At 39.9% G+C, this 21,004-nt stretch overlaps 1 protein-coding gene across 6 annotated transcripts in view; it reads left to right on the top strand.

The window, feature by feature from the left end:
• Positions 1 to 21,004, top strand: part of FGGY (FGGY carbohydrate kinase domain containing) — a 531,195-nt gene that overhangs the window by 22,103 nt on the left and 488,088 nt on the right. Inside the window, exon 1 of one of the 6 annotated variants that reach the window (XM_058303498.2) lies at positions 860 to 984. The exons of the other annotated variants lie outside the window; for them this stretch is intronic. The gene's annotated coding sequence lies outside the window, so the exon portion shown is untranslated. Of the gene's footprint in view, positions 1 to 859; positions 985 to 21,004 lie in introns of those variants that run through there. 6 annotated transcript variants of the gene reach the window in all.

Raw genomic sequence — 21,004 nt, 5'->3', positions numbered from 1 at the left:
AGAAGTCTCATCCAATCGCTTGCAGGCCTTAATAGGAAAAGTGATGATTTCAGTAGTCAAAAGGGAGAATTTCCATTTCTTCTTCAGCCATTCACCTTCTCCTGGGAATTCATGGAAAACCTTCATCAGAATTCCCAGTCTGCAGCCCGCCCGATGGAATATGTACTTGCCCATCTGCACAGTCACTTGGGTTAATTCCTATACAAATGTAGTAGTATTTACATAATTTATATATACACATATATACCCTGTCGGTTCTGTTTTCCTAAAGAACCTTGACTAATACAGTCTGATAGTATAAAGAGATAGAAACATGTAATATTGAGGGGTGTATGGAAAAAGGGCACTTAATCCATCTGGTAGGAAGATATAAGGCTTCCAAGAGGTGGTGATAATTGAATGGAGCCCTGCAATGGAAGTAGATGCTTACCAGATGAATGAGGGCTTGATGAAGGGAATGGTGTTCTAGGAGGAGGAAGCAGTATTAACAAAGGCATCCAGTCTTCATTTGAAGGATTGCTAGTAGTTTTGTAGCATTGGAATGTAAGGAGTGGTGATAGGGGAGGAAGAAAGGGAGTTAAGGTTCAAGAGACATTCAAAGGTAAGAGCTTAGAGACCATTTTCTGTCAAATAAAGAGCTTAGGTTTCATTGTGTACAAAAGATAAATTGGTGGTTTTTAAGTTTGTACTTTAAACTTTGTGATTTTGAAAGGGCCATGTTTGTGGAATGGCATACTCTTCACTTCACCTGGCTTAATGTTTAATCTTCAAATAATTAATTTTTGGCCTTTTATCTTGGATCTTAACGCTATTGGGCCATACTTCATAAACAGAATAGGCCAAAGGCCTCAGCTAGTTTTTGGCTTGGCATTGTTTCTGAGGAAGGAGTTTTGCAAATCATGTAGAGAATGGATTTTGTTGCTTTACTTTAATACTGCCTTGAGCCCTTCCTGAATTTACTGGCATCTGACAGCACTTTTTAAGGTTGGTAGGTTCTTCTCTTGTTTTAATTTGAGTTAGTTTCTGGGAAAGGTCATGGATTTCAGCCAATATGCTAATAATAATGGCATTGCTTTGAAAGTCTGGTTGGTTCTGTAGAAGATCATTTCATAGTCAATTATGTCAGCAAATCATCAACAGCCTCTTGGAGAAGAATGTAACAGAGGGGGAAAGCCTATGTATATTTTTAACTGATTCAGATCTCAAAGAAAGGATAGGAATTTACGGTTCAAAAGAGGAATCTATGAAAGAATAATTCACTAAGTTTACATATAATTTTCCCCATTAACTTTGTAATTGATATATCAAGGATTAAAATTTAGTATCCTTGTGTTTAGAATCAGGACAGCGAAGCTCCTGCATTTTCCTGCTCCCAGAATCTTGGTATGAGTGAGAGACCATAAAATCCAAACTTCTGTTTTCAGTGAACTCAGTGTGTGAATTGGATCTCTTGATGCATTTGTCTTGGTGGACTCCCTTTCCATCTTCCTTCTTCCCTCTAAATGCATTTCTGTGGAAGTAGGGCCATTGGCTAGTGTGGGAGGGAGCATGGAGATCTTATCCACCCTAAAAGGAGACTTTCTGATATTGTTCCCAGTATTCTCCAGGGGCAGAGAGTCCTTATTTTTATTTTAAATGTATTTGACTATTTTATACAATAAAAACTCTCCCTTCTCCCTTAATCCAGTAATTCTCCCATTACTACATTCTGCTTATCTGTAGGTTCCAGGAAGTAGATAGGGGGAAAAGATTCTCAATTAATATCTAGTATTTCTTACAAGATTTATAATGTCATAAGGCAGTCTTTATTAATCCAGTTCTAATGATTGAGTGTCTGAGAACATTTCACAGGATAAAAGGATTTGAAAGATTATTCCAAATTTGCATAGGAAGAAAGCTAAGTCATTTCAGGAATGGTAACAAAGAGTCCAGCACTTACTCAGGCAAACCTGAAATTGAACATGCGCTCTTTTCTTTACTGGCTTTGTGACCATGAGCAGGATATCGATCCTTTCTTAGTATTTCAGATTCCTCATCTCTAATGGGAGAAATGGTGTATACCTTGATGAGTGTTACAATATTTTCCACAAAAGAAATGGCTTGGTGGAGGAATAGAAGAAGGCATTATAATAGCTAAGAAGTAGGCTTATTGGAACAAAAGAGATCGGTAGAAGAGATGAGAGGGACTAAGCACGTTTTTTTAGAGGAGGACATGAGAGATCAAACCACTGAGCTACATCAGCTCCCCTGGTCCTGGGAGTTTTTGGTGATTGATTCAAATGCTTGTAATTTCTGTTGAGGTTTTCAAATTCTTGTAGAATCAGTGTAGGTTGTTCGCATGTTTCTAGAAATTTCTCCATTTCATCTAGGTTTTCTAATTAGTTAGCCTATGATTGTTCACAGTATTATTAAAAAAATGTTTTTTAAATTTTAATTTATGGTTTATCTTTTTATTAAAGATACATATATCACATAAAATATTACATTAAAAAAATATAAGAGGTTCCCATACACCCCACTCCCCAGACCCCCCACTCCTCCCACATCAACAACCTCTTTCATCAGTGTGGCATATTCATTGCATTTGATGAATACATTTTGGAATGCTGCTACACAGCATGGATTAGTGTCTACATTGTAGTTTACACTCTCTCCCAGTTCATTCAGTGGGTTATAGCAGGATATATAATGTCCTGCATTTATCCCTGCAATACCTTCAGGACAACTCCAAGTCCCGAAAATGCCCCCATAATCACACCTCTTTTTCCCTCTCCCTGCCCTCAGCAACTCGCATGACCACTGTCTTCACATCAATGATACAGTTTCTTCTGTTGCTTGAGTCACAATAGTCTATAGTGGACTACCAGTAAGTCTACTCTAATCCATATTGGAAACGTCCACTCCACCTCTAAACTGAGAGGTGGCTTCAGTCCCACATGGCTCATGGATGGGATTCTCCTGCTTGTGGTTGTAGACTCTCTCAGTTCCCTGGTGTGGTGATTGATCAGCCTCACCTCCCTGTTAGCTGACTGGGGTAAGTCCAAAGAACCGGAGAGTAGGTGTTGCAACTCTGCTGAGACTCAGGGCCCAGTTGGCACATGGACAATCCAGAGATCAAGTCTCCTGAGCATACACCAATCCCAGCACCAACTGCAGGTTCAATAAAAGTGACAGAAGAGGCATGTGTAGAGAGGTCACATCTGAGTCCAACTCCATCACACTCAGGAGCACAAATTCCAAAGTAGGGCTCACTGGCAAGGCACTGAACTCTAGAGCCATCTGTCGTGATTGTAGGACCTGGGTGTCTCTGTAGCCCTCAGGAGCACCACTACCTGGGGTTGTATCTACTTCGGCTGTCTCAGAATCCTGCTGAGATGTGCATAAGCGCAAACCATCTGGTGACCTCCTGACGCAATTTGAAGTCTCTTAGCCTTGTAAACTCATTTGTCTTTACCATTTCCCCCTTTTACTCAAGGTCTTTTTCTAGTTGCATCACCAGCTGGTGCTTAGTAGTAATCTTGGCACCAAGGAGGCTCATCCCTGGCAGTCATGTCCCATGCTGGGGGGAAGGTAATGCCTTTACTTGCTGAGTTTGGCTTAGAGAGTGGTCACATTTGAGCAACATGGAGGCTCTCAGGAGGTAATTCTTAGGCAGCCTGCAGCTCTAGGCCTAGTTGAAACTTCAAGCACACAGGTTCATAAGCATAGTCATCAGTATCAAGGACCCATCATTAGAAGATCCTTCGTCACTGGTCTTTGCACTTGCACTTGGAGGATTGTTGCTTCTCCACTGGGGAGTGTGGCAGAATTCCCTGTAATGGGAACTCAGCACTCCCTCAGTTGTTGTGTGAAACTCTACCCACTATGTCAATACTCAACGAACATCTGAACATAACTATATACCTTATATGCATACCCTGGAGAACTCCCTCCCACCAATGCATCCCCCATCAAAATCACCCCACATCAGTGCTCCTCCCCTGCCATAGTTGAACCCCTCTGTGATCCAAAACTTCTTAAAAAATGAAATCTAATAATTACCAAATTCAATTAATAGGAAATGAAATAGTAACAATAGGTTTAAAAGTTAGAAATAGAATACATACTAATTTTGAAAAACTAAAGTAAAAAATAAATTGGGGTATTAAAAATGAAAAATATAATAAAAGATTTTTTTTGATGTTTTGCCATTCATCACTGTAATAGGTGTTGCCCTATATGAACAGTGGCAAGGCAATCTTTTCCTTTTTTTCCCCCCTTTTTTATTATGTCTTAAAAAAAGTTTTAGGTCACAGTAAAGTCACATATAGAATATAGGGAACTCCCATATACTTAACATCAAAACCTTTTCCCTCTTCCCCAACAATGATCTTTTTACATATGGATGTTACATTTGCTGCAATGGAGGTACAGATATTGAAAGGTAATAACCGTGGTTCCATTATGGTTTATATTATGGTTTACATTTTAGACTGTACACATTTATAAATTTTTGGTTATATAATGGCTTATATTTTAGAATATACACTTTCATATATTTTGGGTGAAATTTAACATGGCCTGTATCCATCATTGCAGGGTCATGCAGAACACTTCCATTGACCCCAAGTAACCCCCCTTCCATCTGTTCTATTCCTCTCTCCCCCTTTCCTCATTGTCCTCAGTGACAACTAAGCTTCACTGCTTGAAGGACAAGATTCATAGATGCTTGCAACAATGCTGATGGTTTGACACACTCATCTGTTATCCCCCATTGGGAGCCACCCAGGCTCTCGAGAGATACCCTCTTCTCTGTTTGAGAACATCAGGCCTCCCCAGGATAGGGGTGTAACACCTTCCCTCTGATAAAACACCCACTGATATAACACAGTATGACAAGATGAGCACTCAGATGCTCCCTAGAATCCTGCCTCAGGTGAACCCTGTGCCAGATGCCCCCATCAAATACCTTAAACCAGTAGCTGTTCCTTATTATATTTTCTAAAGAGTTTTCTCAACATTATAGTTTTAACCACATACCCAACAGTGTCCCATGTTCACTTGCTCCCCTCCCAATACTCCCCCCAATTCCTTAGACCATCTGACCCATCCTCCCAACCCTATCCCCCTTAAGCCTGCAAAACCCAACACAGTAGTATCCCTATACCCCCATCCCCATCTTATCCCTTCACTCTACAACTATTTACCTCCATTTTATCATAGATTTCACCCGTGTGGGCATTGGCTCACAACCTTTCTCTCCCCCCATATTTCCTGTAAACCTGTCTTAACAGTCTCTAGCTTTCTGAGACAGTTTGATTTGCTTAATTCATATCATAGAGGTCAAGTAGTATTTGTCCTTCAGTGCCTGGCTTGCTTCACTTAACATAAGGTCCTCAAGATTTTGTTTATCCATTCATCTGTTGATGGGCATTTGAGTTGATTCCAGTTTTTGGCAATAGTGAATAATGCTGCTATGTACATTGGTGTTCATATATCGGTTCGTGTCCTTGTTTTGAGTTCTTCTGGGTATATACCCAGCATGGAATAGCTGGGTTATATGACAAATCTATAGCTTGTTTTTTTGAGGAACTATCAAACTGTCTTCTAAAATGGCTGGATCCTTCTACATTCCCACCAGCAGTGGGTGAGGGTTCCCATTCCTCCACATCCTTTCCAACACTTGTAGTCCTCTGTTTTTTTAATAGCCACCAGTCTCATGAGTGAAAGATGGTATCTCATCTCAGTTTTGATTTGCATTTCCCTAATAGCTTCCTTCTGTTTCAATATTTTGGAAGAGTTTAAGCAACATTGGTGTTACTTCTTTCCTGAATGCTTGGTAGATTTCACCTGTTATGCCATCTGGCCTGGGGCTCTTCTTAGTTGGGAGGTTTTTAATGACTGATTCTCTTTACTTGTGATTGGTTTGTTGAGGTCATCAATTTTTTCTTTTATCACTGTAGGCTGCTTATGTGTTTCTAGGCATTTGTCCATTTCCTCTAAATTGTCCTTCTTGTTGCCATATAGTTTTTCAAAGTATCCTTTATGCTACTCTTTATATCTGTGGGGTCAGTGGTAATATCCCCTTTCTCATTTCTTATTTTGTGTATTTGCATCTTCTCTCTTCCCTCTTAAGCCCCTGTGGAGCTTGTCAGGCTGCTGGTGTTTATCAATAAACTACCTTGCAGCTTTTTTTGATGCAGATTTTGAAGTGGGTTTTAGTGAGTAAATTAAGTTAAATTATATAACAAAAATACTTTTTTTTTTAAGGAAAAATAAGAGACGTGTGGAAAGCTAATGCAAGGATAGTGTCTATGTTTTCCCTGTCCCAAAGTATCAGCTAGATGTTTAGTATCCCAGTGGGTCACTCCTCTAAGAGTAGCCAGGAACTGAACCAGAGACCTTGCACATTCAAGGCTGAAACTCCTCCACTGAGCCAAACCCTCCTTCCAGGTTGACCTTCTCCTCAAAGGAGTCCCCTACCAGCAGCAGGATCGACTTGTTGCAACTGAACAAACTGATTAGGAATCTGTCCTTCCCCCTTTCTCCCTTTACCACTTCCCTCTCTCCTAGGACAGCAGGAAGCCCACGGGAGAGCTCCCCTCTGAAATTCAAATGGGACCCTGGTGAACCAGCTCACCACAGAAAACAATGACACTCAGTCTCCCTGAGAGAGAGCACCCACACCTTGCTGGGAGCCCCATATATGCTCCTAGAAGCCTACCAAGCACTTTCCCCTATTCCCCTCCCCCAGGTATGCTACACAGGTCCACTCAATTGCCTGGCTCTACCTCCCAGATCAATTTTCCTTATCACAGGGAGGTTAGGCAAATTAGGCTGCCTTACCAGATTCACCTCTCCCCTCTTCCTTGTTTCCCCAGCTGGTATGCTTGTTAAAGCTCAAATGGGGGTGTTCAGAAAATTGAACCTGCGTTCATGGGACTGCTCTCTACCCTTTACCCAAACCCTCCCATTCTTGGAGTTTGTCTCCTCAAGGTGTATGACCCGCCAGGTTCAGGAAATGCTGTGGCTTCCTGCCCTAAGAGAGGGGCTCAGCCATCCTACTGCTCCAGCCTCGAGAGCCAGAAACAAAGTTTTAAATTGAGCAGTCACTCTTCCTGTCACATTCTCACCAGATCGATGTCCTGAAGCCTCCCGCTTTGTGGGTTCCCAGAACAGCTCATTCAGGCAGGATTTTGTCCCCACTCAGCTGCTTTTTTTGTAGGAGAGATGATGTGGATGCACTTACTCTGACACCATCTTGCCTTGCCTCCTCCATAGTTTACTCTTATAATCCTATTTATTTTTGTGGGGTCAGTAGTAGTGTCCCCCTCTTATTTCTGATTTTATTAATTTGCATCTTCTCTGTTTTCCTTGTTTAATCTAGCCAAGGGTTTGTCAATTTTATTAGTCTTTGCAAAGAACAAAATTTTGGTTCTGTTAATCCTATTTTTTTTTATCTTCAATTTCATTTTCTGCTCTTTGTCATTTCTTTCCTTCTGCATGTTTTAGGGTTAATTTGCTGTTCATTTACTAGTTCTTCCAGGTATACAGGTAGGTCTTTGCTTTTAGCTCTTTTCCCTTTTTAATGTAACCATTTATGGCTATAAATTTTCCTCTCAGCAGTGCCTTAACTGCGTTCGCTAAGTTTTCATATGTTGTGTTCTTATTTTCATTCATCTGAAGATATTTACTGTTTACTGTTTTCCCTTGCAATTTCTTCTTTGATACTCTTATTGACTGTTATTTAACTTCTACATATTTGTGGATTTGCTAGTCCCCTGCCTGTTACTGACTTCCAGCTTCATTTCTTTATGGTTGGAGAGGAAGCTTTATATAATTTCAGTCATTTTAAATTAATTGAGCCTTGTTTTGTAACACAAAATGGGGTCTTTGGGGATTTTCCTGGAGAATGTCCCGTGTACACTTGAAAAGAATGTATATTCTGCTGTTTTGGGGTGCAGTGTTTTGTATGTATCTGCTAGGTCTAGTTCATTTATCATATTATTCAGGTTCTCTGTTTGCTTATTGATCTTCTTTCTAGATGTTCTATCTACTGATGAGAGTGGTGTAATGAAATCTGTAACTATTAGTGTGGAAGTGTCTTTCTCCCATCAGTTTTGCCAGTTTTGCCTCTTGTATTTTGGGGTATCGTTGTTAGTGCATAAATACTTAGGATTGTTATTTCTTCTTGGTGAGTTGCCACTTTTATTAATATATAGTGTCCTTCTTTGTCCTGTTATAAATAACAGCTTTTTACTTAAACTCTATTTTGTCAGATATTAGATAGCAAACTCAGGTCTGTTTTGGTTTCTATTTGTGTGGATCATCTTTTCCAGACTTTTGTTTCAACCTATTTGTGTCTTTGGATCTAAGGGGAGTCTCTTATAAACAACATATACTGGGCTCATGCTTTATTAATCCATTCTGCCAAATTGTGTATATTTTTATTAGAGAAATTGTGAGTTTACAAAGCAATCATGCATACCATATAGGATCCCCAAACTTATATTGTTGTGACACATTAGTTACAAATGATGAAGGAACATCGTCACAATATTATTGCTCTCTATATAAGCTATATATAGCTTGTCTTGATAGAAAGTATAGTGGAGTATAGATAGCAACCTGTCTTTTGGTTTGGGGAGTTTAATCCATTAACATTCAGTGTTATTACACTAAAGGCTGTACTTTAGCCATTTTGACCTTTGGTTTTTGTTTTTTCCTCCCCCCTTGCCCCACACTGCTGTTTTTTGTTTTCTCTTTTGCTGTATGTATCCTTTCACTGTGTTATCTTCTGTGTCTATTTCTCTCTTTTTTTTTTTTGGTCTTGTCTTCTCATTTACTCTTCTAGGATTTACTGGGATTTGATCCTGGGGACCTCCGATATTGATAGAGGTTCCCTGTCACTTGTACCACCTCAGTTCCTGGTTTCTCTTGTATCTTGCCTTGACTCTCCCCGTCGTCTCTCTTTTTGTTGTGTCATCAACTTGCTGCATGGCTCCCCATGCAGCCACTTGACTTGCCGGGTGGGTCATCATGTGGGCACGCCTTTACCAGGAGACCCCAGGGATCGAACCTGGGTCCTCCCATATGGTAGGCAGAAGCCCAATCACTTGAGCCACATCTGCTTCCCATCCTTTGGTTTTTTAGGTCCTATCTTTTTTTTCTCTCTCTCTTTTCCTTCGTTGGGAACCCTCTCTTCTGTATAGTTGATATTTTGTGGTGTATATGACTGATTCCTTTCTCACTTTAGTTTCTGTATATTTTTAAAGTACACATCTTTGTGGTTACCCTGGGATTTATATTGAACAACTTATGTCTATAATCTACTAATTTTAAAAGATACCAACTTAGTTTGAATAGCATACATATTCTCTGCTCTCACATCTCCCTGTTTTCCATCTTTATGTTTTTGTTCCATTTTTCCAGTTGATATTTTGCATGTCCACTATTAGGATATATGCCTTTTTCTTGTTCAGTGGTATTCTGACGGTTGTAAGAAAGAGTAGAGTTGGATATTGAGGATAAAATACTATTGGGTTTTGCATTTATACTTCCAGTTGTCCTTGTTGATAATCTTCATTTCTTCACAATGCTCCAAGCCAGTCTCTCCTATCTTTTCCTTTCAACTTGTAGAATTCTCTTTAATAATTCTTGTAGGGCAGGTCTTTTGTTGATGATCTCTTTCAGTTTCTATTTCTCCCTGAATATTTTAAGCACTTCCTCATTTTTAAAGGATAGTTTCTGTGGGTAAAGAATTTTTGCCTGACAGTTTTCTTCTTTCTGTCCCTTAAATATACCGTAGCACTGCCTCCTTGCCTCCATGGTTTTTTCAAATGACAAATTGGCATTTAGTCTTAATTGAGGATACCTTATATGTGATAAATAACTTTTCTTTTGCTGCTTTCAGGATTCTCTATCTTTTGTATTTGACATTTTGATTAGTATATGTCTCAGAGTAGGTCTCTTAGGATTTATTTTGTTTAGAGTACATTGCACTTCTCGGATATGTATATTTATGTTTTTCATAAGTGTTGGAAAATTTGGGGTAATTATTTCCTCAAATATTCTTTCTTCTCCTTCACTCTTCCCCTTCTGGGATACCCATGACACATATGATGGTGCACTTTGTTCTGTCACTCAAATCCCTGAGACACTGCTCAGTTTTTTTTCTATTCTTTTCTCTTTCTTTTCTGACCGTATGATTTTGATTGTCCTGTCTTCTAGTTCAAGGATTCTTTCTTTTGCCCATTCAAACAAATAAATGTTTATTTATTTAAGTAGAGATGGCAGTTCTACTTAAAAGGAATTACAGATTCTATGCAATCCCAGTCAAAATTCCAACAGTTTTCTTTGCAGAAATGGAAAAGCAAATTATCTTCCCCAGTAGGGTATCCTACCCTGTGGCAGTATATGGGATTGAATCCAGAAAGGTGGGTACCTCCAGAAAAGTCCATTTTGCATTTAGGTAGTCCAGTCAACAGGAACTGGATTAAGTACTCACCATCTGCCAGCCTTTCTTCTTTGGTCTCTCTTACCACTCCCCAGGGCCCCTTTTGTATACAGCCCTCCTTAGTGGCTCGTTTTCTGCTCTGGGTCTCTGGAGACTTGGGTTCCTGTGCCTTGATGTGTGGGGTTATAACTCAGTGTTGTGAGTTTGTCTTTAAAAATGGACTCAGAGCTATCAGTAAACTGGCACTTTCACTATCAACTAACTTTTCTGCATTTGGTGGAGATAGTTGGGCTTGGAATAGGATGTCTGTCCCTGAAATGTGGCCAATATTCTGGCAACAACATGAATCTATTTTGCTGCCATTCAGTTTTACTACTTGCATTAGAGTTTTAAAAAAATTATTAGAGAAGTTGTAGGTTTATAGAAAAATCATGCAGAAAATACAGAATTTCCATTAACTCTCCCCTTCCATTATTAACACTTTTCATTAGTATGGTATCTTTGTTATAGTTGATGAAAAAATATAATTGTACTGATTATAGCCTGTAGTTTACATTAGTATTCATTTTTTTGTTATATAGATCTATAGTTTTCTAAAAAAATTTTATTCTAGTAATATATATATAGCCTAAAATTTCCCCTTTAACCACATTCAAATATACAATTTAGTTGTGTCAGTCACATTCAGAATGTTATACTAGTGCTGCCATCACCACCATCCAATATTAGGACCTTTCCATTGCCCTAAACCAAAATTCTGCACAATGTAAGCTTTACTAGGTCCATTAGATTTTGCTTGAAGTACATAAACCAGAAATCATTATTTGATTTTCAAAAATATGGTCCCTTTATTTTTTAAGGTTAATGTATTTTTTAAGTTTAATGTGTTTTTCAGATTCATTTTCTAGTATCATGGCACAGAGAAAACACTTAACATTTGTTTGATAACTTTTAGAATTACTGATAATAAGCTGGTTATAACTAATGCATATTCCCTGCCTCCCCTCCCTGCCATGGCTCCTTCGTCTGTCTGCTTGCTGTGCCTACTTGCTGTATCTGCTTGTTGCATCAGCTCTTCTTCTTTAGAAGGCACTGGGACCTGAACCTGGGACCTCCCATATGGGAGGTGGGCGCCCAAGTGCTTGAGCCACATCTGCTCCCTGGATAATGCATATTAAAAGATTGTGGGGGGAAGCAGACTTGGCCCAATGGGTAGGGCGTCCACCTACCACATGGGAGGTCCGCGGTTCAAACCTCAGGCCTCCTTGACCTGTGTGGAGCTGGCCCATGCACATTGCTGATGCGTGCAAGGAATGCCGTGCCATGCGGGGGTGTCCCCCACATAAGGGAGCCCCACGGGCAAGGAGTGCGCCCCGTAAGGAGAGACGCTTAGCGTGAAAGAAAGTGCAGCCTGCCCAAGAATGACGCCGCACACACGGAGAGCTGACGCAACAAGATGACGCAACAGAAAAGAAACACAGATTCCCGGTGCCGCTGATATGGATAGAAGCAGTCACAGAAGAACGCAGCGAATGGACACAGAGAGCAGACAGCTGGGGGGAGGGGAGGGGAGAAGGGGAGAGAAATAAATAAAAAATAAATCTTAAAAAAAAAAAGATTGTGGGAGGCTTAGAGGCTACATTTGAGTAACATGGAGGTTCTCAGGAGGTAACTCTTAGGCACCCTGCAGCTCTAGGCCTAATTGAAATTTCAAGCACACAGGTTCATAAGCATAGTCATCAGTATCAGGGGCCCATCACTGAACTGTCCTTTCTCTGGTCCTTGCCCTTGTACTTGGTGGATTATTGCTGCTCCATTGGGGAGTGCAGCAGAGTTTCCCGGAATGGGAACTCAGCACTCCCTCAGTTGTTGTGTAATATTCTACCCTCTATGTCAATGCCCAGTGAACATCTGAGCATATCTGTATACCCTACATGGGTGCCCTGGAGAACTCCCTTCCAGCCATGCAGCCCCCATCAATGACACCCTACATCAGTGCTCCTCCCCTGCCATAGTTGAACCCCTCTGTGATCCGAAACTTCTTAAAAAATCAAGCCTAATGTATTGTCAAATTCAATTAATAGGAAATTGAAATAGTAGTGATAGGTTTAAAGATTAGAAACAGAATACATAATAATTTAAAGAAAGTAAAAACTAAATTGGGGTATTGAAAAATGAAAAATATCATAAAAATTTTTTTTTGACATTTTGTTTTTCATCATTATAATAGGTGTTGCCCTGTGTGTACAGTGGCAAGGCAGTCTCTTCCATTTCTTCCTCAGTGTCTACCTTTTTAAAAAATTTTATTACATCTTCGAAAAAGCTTTAGGGAAGCCAATATGGCTCAACCGATTGGGCTCCCATCTACCGTTTGGGAGGCCCTGGGTTCAGTTCCCAGGGCCTCCTTGTGAAGGCAAGCGGGCCTGTTCCTGCAGAGAACTGAGGGCCTGTGCCCTTGGACGGCTGGCACAGCAAGATGATGTAACAAAGGGAGACAGGCAGACACAGAAGAACATGCAGCGAATGGACGCAGAGAGCAGACAGCAAGCAAGCAGCAAGTGGGGGGATAAATAAATAAAATAAATCTTTAAAAAAAAAAAAGCTTTAGGTCACAGTAAAGTCACATATACAATCTAGGGAACTCCCGTGTACCCAACATCAAACCCTTTTCCCCCTTCTCCAGCAGTGATCTTTTTACATGTGGATTTAATTTATATTTGCTGCAACTGATGTACAGATATTGAAACATAGGTACTAACCATGTTTCCATTATAGTTTACATTATGATTTACATTTTAGACTGTACACTTTTATAAATTTTTGGTTACATTATGGTTTACATTTTAGACAATGCTCCAAAATGTACTCATCAAATGCAATGAATGTACCACACTAAGAAAGAAGTTGTCGACGTGGGAGGAGTAGGGGAGTGGGGAATGGGATATATGGGAACCTCTTATATTTTTTATTGTAACATTTTGTGTGATTTATGCACCTTTTAAAAAAAGATAATGAAAAAAAAAAACAGATTGTGGGAGGTGGTTTGGTGTTTGAAGGAACTATTGACCCATAACTGTAGTTCTAATGGTTGATGCCATTTATTGAGAGCATGCCAATTACCAGGTACTGTGCTAGGCACTTCAATTTTGTTACCTCCTTTAGTCTTTCCATGTAGCCTTTGAGATTGGAGCTTTTGCTTTCCCAACAGAAGAGGCAACTTGGCTCAGAAAGATTAACTTGCCCAAGATCAAACAGGTAGTGAGTGGCAGAACCTGAATTTGAACTTGTCTTACTCCAAATCTCAAACCTAAGTATTATGCTTTGGGGTGCTTCTCAAACTTAACTGTGCATATGCATTACCTGTGGTTTTGTTAAAATGCCTATTCTGATTCGGAAGGTCTAGGGTGGGACCTGTGATTCTGCATTTTGAACAAATTCCCAGGTGCTTCAGGGGCTGCTTGTGTGAGGACTATACTTTAAGTAGCAAGTCTATAGAGTATCTTCGGCTATGCATTACTATTATTTTACTCCTAAATTATTCTGTGCTTCCCAGCGCCAATGATTCCTTCTATTTATATAAGAATTACACTTTCAAAGCTGCTCTATGCCCATTATTTCCTGTAGTCTTTATAGCCACCCCTTGGAGAAGTTGTCTAGAATCAGTCTCATTTTATACCTGGGAAAAGAGAATTCATTGAAGGGGCATGCCCAAGATAAGTCAGTGGTAGACATGGTATAAGCTTCAGATCTCCTGATACCTAATCCAATACAATGACCCTCACACCTCACTCCCTACCTATTTGTACTGAGGATTTATTTTTTGTTACCTAAGGAGAAGTGCTTTAAAATCTCCCAAATGGGTGACTTTTTCATTCATTCAACAGATCCTTATTGAGACTTACTGTCTCTTCATCTTATTTTTCATATGCGTGCACTGGGAATACAGAGGTAGATAAGACAGGCCCAGCCTATGTCTTCGACTGTCAAGATACAGCCCTGTATCTCTTTGCAGGATGATTTCTGTACTCCCTTGATAGAGCTTCTTTTGAGAGCCCCTTGCCTCTAAGACAGTACCCAGGATGTTGTTTTCTCATCTTCTGTGGTGTCTAGGATTTCTTCACAGCCTGATAGCTGACTTGAATGATCTACATGTTATTGGTTCTATGTGTGGATACCAAGATGCTCTCAGGGCCTTGAGGTTTCTCTGATTGGTTGAGTAGGTGAAGCTCAGAGCAGAGAAAGGGTTTTGTTGTGGTCTTTTTTGTTTTTGTTTGATATTTTAATTTACATTTTGGTCTCTGAGAATTGACATTTTCATTATCTGTTCCTTCTCTCCATCATGGACTTTAAAATTATTTATTTATTTATTTATCTTTATTTTAAAAGAAGTTTTAGATTACGTTAAAGTTATGTTGAAAATATAGGGAATTCCCATATACACTCCCCTGCCCCCTTCATACGTTTCCCCATTAACAACATCTTTCAATAGTGTGGTACATTTGTTACAACTGATGATAAAATACTGAGGCATTGCTTCTAACCATGGCCTATAGTTTACATTATGGTTTACACTTTGCACCACACAATTTTATAGGTTTTTAGAAAATGTATAATGACCTGTAACAGTGATTGCAATATCATACAGAACAATTCCAAAAAAATGCCCCATGTTAAACACTTAGTCTTCCTTCTCCCTCCCCTCAGAAACTCTCTTGACTACTGTCTTTATATCAGTGTACAAGTTCTTACATTACTAGATTAATAAGTCTACTTTGGTCCGTAGTTGCATTCCCCCCTTACGTTTGTTCATTCCTTAATCTTGAGGATTTTGGGATGGTGATGCCCACTCTGCTTCCAATTGAGAGGGGGCTTAGATTCCATAGGGCAGATGGATGGAACTCGAATAATTTGTGGATACTTTGTTTTTTTGGGATGGGTGCTGTCCATCATTATCCTTTTGTTAGTTAACCTGGGCAAGTCTGATAAACTGGAGGGTAGGTGTTGGCTGTAACTCTGCTGAGATTCAGGGCTCAACCAGCATATGAACAGACTGAAGATTTAAGTCTCTGGGACATGTATTTAACAGGTCTAGTGCTAATTATAGGTTTAAGTAAAAGGGGCAGAAGAACCATTTGTAGGAAAAATTATAAGTGAGTCCAACTCTGATATGTTAGGGAGATAGGTTATCATATATTTCCAAGGTAAAGCCCACCGACCGGGTACCAATTTCCTGGGGTTGTCTGCCCTACCTATAGTGTCCAGATGTTCTAGAGCTCTCAGGAGCTCCCTTACTTGTGGCACTGTTTACTGTGGCAGTCAGTGAGATCCTTCTGAGGCATGCATAAGTATAACTTCTGGAATGACATCCTGACTCACTTTGAAATCTCTTAGTTGTAAAAACTCATCTGTATTTAATATTCCCCCCTTTTGGTCAAGGTCTTTTTCCAAATACATCACTATTTAGCACTTGGTAATAATCCCTCAGTGCCAGAAAAGCCAGCCCAGGAGACATGACCCATGCCAGGTTGGGGGGTGGGGAGACAGTGAGCTTATATGCTAAGTTTGGTTTAGAGAAAGACCACATTTGAGTAAACAAGGTGATTTACAGGAGGTTACTACAAGGCAATATATATTACTGGGCTAAGCTTCAATTTTACAAGAATAAGGTTCATAAGTACAAGCACTGATATCAAGGGGCTGGAATATTGGCCGATGTTCATTATGGGCAGAACTTATAATAATGTGAAAGGGGGTAGTTTGGCAGACCATTATGGATTTCTCCTGGACAGGAAGAGCCTGTTGATATTATTTGTCGGCTAAGGAATATGTCTACTTTTTGTTTTCTTTTTCTTTCTTTCCTTTCTTTTAATTTTTCTTTTTTTCCTTCTTTTTCTCCTTTTCCCTTCCCCTTCCCATTTTCCTTCCTTTTCTCTGCCTCCCATTCATTCATCCATTCATGGGTTTCTTACCTTGTTATTCTCTCAATCACCCAGACTTCCACCCACTGCTGATCCAGATTCCTTTTCTCTATCATCCTCCTTTCCACTTCTTCTACAATTCCTCTTTCCCTGGTCTTTCCTGTTTTCCTTTTTTCCCTTTTTATTCTCAGTTTCTTTTGACATTATTCTTGATTGGTAACAAGCCAGGCCCTTTGTTACGTACCAGTTTGAGGTACCGATGATGAATATAAGTCACAGCCCTCTAGGAGCTTGTATAGATGAGTGCCTGGTTCAACTTCTGAAAAAGGGAATGGTTTCCCTGCTTATCCCTCTCTTTCCTCTCTTGCCATAGAATGTGTTGATTACCCCAGAACTCACTCGTGTATACTCCTTTGTCCACAGGGATTTCTTCATGAAAGATGTCAGACTCAAGAAGTTTTGAAAACGTAGGAGGTTTGGGGGTTTCTTCTGAGTAAAAAATACAAAGTCACCCAATAGTGGTAGCCTACATATCTTTTAAAAATGTCTCTGCCTTAAAATGAAAGGTTGAAAAAGCTCTGAGACAGAGGCCAGTAGGAGATGACCTTTTGTTTTAAGAGGAACGTACCTCAGCAAGTGTTATCAGTATCTCTAAATATGTGTACTGTGAGAGACAATAGAGAACCAGTTATTATTGCCTAAGTAGCTCTTTTTTCCCCAAATTTTCTCACCATCTTAGAGCATGTGAGATTTCATTAAAGTGATATTTAATTCTTTCAGTTGAGAAGGCTGAAGTGGATAAACTTACTTGTTGCTTATCTTTTTCTTCCCAATCTTATCAAGCTCCTGATTGCAATATGAATAAATAAGCCTATAATTTGTGTAGGATTCTTGTACATGAGTTCTCATCCAAGTCCAAAGATTAAAGTTGAAAGAGAATGTTGAATCCATTCCTGGGTCCCTGTGTTTCTGTGGATACTATCACGAAATTGATCCTGGAAGAGTGGCTATTTAAGAAATAGGATTGAAGGTAAGCTTATCCATGCTAGAGAGCTGTAATCATAGGAAACCATACTATTGCTGTTAGGTTATGTAAGGGAAAAGAAGACAGAGAGAGAGAAAGAGAGAGAGAGAAAGAGAGAGAGAGAAAGAGAGAGAGAGAGAGAACAAACCCCAAATGATCATTTTTCAACGTAGTATTTGTAGCATTTACCCCCATGTTAGAATTGCTGAAATATTTTTGTAAAGAACAGTCTTCTGTTTCCTTGTCCCTCTTTCCTTTTTTTCACGCTGCATTTGAGCAGCTTGCACATTTGTTGAAGAATCAGTCGCGAAGTCTGTGGTTTCCTGTGGCACAGTTCTAATAATATTTATACAGACCATTATTTAATGAGCCATATAAATATTTATCATACAGAGCAGACTTTTGATCATAAATAGAGGCTAAAATCTGTCCAGTTCATGCTGGGGATGTGGAAAAGAGGCTGTTTCTGCCCTTTGAAACATCTTGTAACACTGAAAATTCAGTTACGTCTCAGGACTTGGGTGTAGCACAGCTTGAGTTCATCTCCATTATTTTTCTTTTTCTTGGTCTTCACAGTCCGTGTCCTTATTTCTCCCTGCCTGACCACCCTCCCTGCACCCCTAATATCTGTATTTCTTTTTAATTTATTTGTCTTTGCCTAAAAAGAATGAAGTGAAACCGAAGTGCAGACTCTCACCTTTCATAATGCAGGCTTTGGAGTCACATTGGCCTTGAATCCCAGCTTCTCAGCTTTCCTGCTGTGTAACATTTTTGTCTTTGAGCCTTAGTTTGCTCAGTTGGAAAATGGAGTTCATATTGTCTACCACAAAGACTTGTTGTAAAGATTAAATGAGATCATGAAATCATGTGGGGCGTTTGTGGAGCAGAGCTCAATAAATACTAGTCGATGCTACTTTTATCGATATTGGTTTTGAAGAAGTTATTAGAGATTTGTCTTTAATTTTTGTTGTTGTGGGAAGAGCCCTAAATTTGCCAAAAGTGGCTGATGTTCAAATCCTAGTGCTGCCCTTTACTGTTTGCTGCACTTTGGGCAAACTACCCTACTCATTTGAGGCATAAAATCGTTACGTTTACCAACCTGTTTGGGTTTTGGTGGGATGTGGTGTAAAAGTGCTTGACTCACAGGAGGAACCTAATCCTTCTTTTAAATTTTTAAAACAAATTATGAAGTGAATAATATTTTCCATTTTGCAATTAATTTCAATTTCCATGGATAAGAGATACTGGTTGAACAAGATTTAGTGTTCAGGACACAGCGGATAGTACTTATGATCCATGAAAATCCTTTGTAGAGTTTTTATAACTCACAGGGTCAAGTTGCAGGGAAGCTTTAACTGCTTCCCTGCTTTCAGGTTCCAGGTGTGGAAATAATCACAAAGTGATTATAGTAATGGGCAAAATGATGAACCTGAAATGTTTAATTAGGATCCATTTCTTAGAAAAACACGAACTGGGAGGTGTGTGTGAATGATGCTGGAGGGTATGATTCCCTTTTTCCGGTAGATTTGAATTTAACTCTCTTCTGCAGTGATGCTTTTATAATATGGTATAGGAACTGATGGTTTGCCAGAGAGATGCAGCATTGTGGAAGGCTCAGCCTCTGCAGATGGACAACTGAGTTCCAGGTTAGCCAAGTGAAGGCAAGGTAGACAGGGGCACCTAGTAGAGTCTAGTAGGCATTTAATACATGGAGAAAAATCAGGAGGCAGCATAGCATCCTCAGAAAGTTTAGGGACTTTGGTGCCAGAGGAAACAGGGTTACCCTCTAGTCTATTCTTTGCCAGTTATATGACATACTTAAGCAAGTTATTTTATTGATCTAGGACTCATTTTCCTCATCAGTGAGATGAGGATGATAATAGTAACTATCTTCCAAAGTTGTTGTCGGGATTAATAGTGATAACGTAAGCATTAGACACACTGCAAACACTTGGTAAATGGTGCCTTTTATTATTTCCCTGATGATGGATTTTAGAGGTATCCGGTCATTCACGGAGTCACAAAGAGTTACCAAGTTCCTACTGTGTACCAGGCACTGGGGATATAGTTGTGACGCAGGCAGCTGGTGGAGTTAACTGTGTTGGTAAAGCTCCACTCTCCATATAAGGTGGGGGCTCTCTTGTAGGGGAGACTCTTTCCTACAAGTTCAAAAACTAGAACTGGGATAGGACCTTGGTCACCTGCTGAGGAGAAATCTGCCTCTTTGGTTTTTATTGCAGAATAATCAGAAGGTCTGGGTGATGAGTGGTAAGATGATGCATTCCTTGCAGAGGAAGAAAGGGAGTCAGAAGTGAGGACTCCAAACATGAGGAGCTAGGCCTGCCCCATGGGGAAAATCTCCCTTGTCCTTGGGTTGGTAGGAGTAAAGGGAAGCCCGTATGCTGACTGGCCATGGTAGGGTCAGAGCCTTGGTTATGTAAGCCAGAATGTTTGTACAGATTCTTTATTTCCTATTTATTTCCTTGTTTCTCCCCTAACTATTTAGAATAGTCTTGGAATGTCCTAGCCAATGGCAGAGAGTTGTTTGTATACCAAGGTCAGTGTTAAGGAGCACACCCCTGGGTGCCTTCCCAGTGGAGGGACAGTGGAAAGCTAAGAGTAAACTAAAAAGGTGAGTGTGTGTGTGTGCGTGTGTGTTGGGGGACAGAATAAATGGTGGTAGGGAGGTAGAATAGCTTTGTCACTATCTCTCCCCCAAGGGAATTCCCTTTCTAGAGCTACACTTGGAGGATCTACACTGGGTTTCATAGAGAGTTATTCACAGATTTCTCTTTCTCTAGAGCAGGCTTGTTGGGGAAAAAAGCCTGTTCACCAGAAGCTAGAGTCTTACATGGGAGGAGATGCCATATTTTATGTATTTGAGATTCAAAAAGTATACACCTTACATTGTATAAACGAGTCAATACTGCTTCTTGGCTTGGGAAGAAGGATTTTTTTTTGCTACGTTGTAGATATTCTTAGCAAAGGCACTTTTTCAGTGCTGAGAATTCTGAGCACTGACATTTAAGGAGCAGCAAAAAGAGCATCAGCTGTTGCTACTTGTTGAAGGCTTACTCTGTAGAATTATTCCTGCTTACAGAGCAGAAAAATAGAAACTAGAGTGATTGAGCTCCACAGTGTGGTTAATAGTCATAGGATCTGATGGAAGAGTGTGGGAAGGCTCATGGTGCTAGGGTGGGAAAAGAAAATATTGAAAAAACTCAAGTGAGAGGTATTATTTCAATAAAGGAAAGAACCTGAGAAGTAACTAGCATAGGAAAAGGTAGAAGTAGATTATCCAGCTTCTCTCAGGTTATTCACTTTTAAAGGCCAGGAAAGAGTTGTCTGAAGACTTAGGCCACTCTTCTAGGCCTAGAAGGGCCACGCTTCATGGCCCTTTTAGGCCATGCCTTATATTTTGTGCATGATCTCATTTAGTCCTCACAGGAAACCAATTTATAGATACAGAAACTGAGGAAGCTCTGAACCAAGGGACTGTGCTTGTTTTGTCAATCACTGTATCCTCAGCTCTTAATAAGGTTCCTGGTATATGGATCACCTGTATTTCTTCAGATCCAAGGTGTCATTGATTGCAAGATGCACTGCTATTTTATATACATTCAGAAA

The sequence above is a fragment of the Dasypus novemcinctus genome, chromosome 9 (assembly GCF_030445035.2).
Source record: "Dasypus novemcinctus isolate mDasNov1 chromosome 9, mDasNov1.1.hap2, whole genome shotgun sequence".
Classification (NCBI taxonomy): Eukaryota; Metazoa; Chordata; class Mammalia; order Cingulata; family Dasypodidae; genus Dasypus; species Dasypus novemcinctus.
Note: the sequence above shows the minus strand (reverse complement) of the source record. Positions and strands in the feature narration are given on the sequence as shown.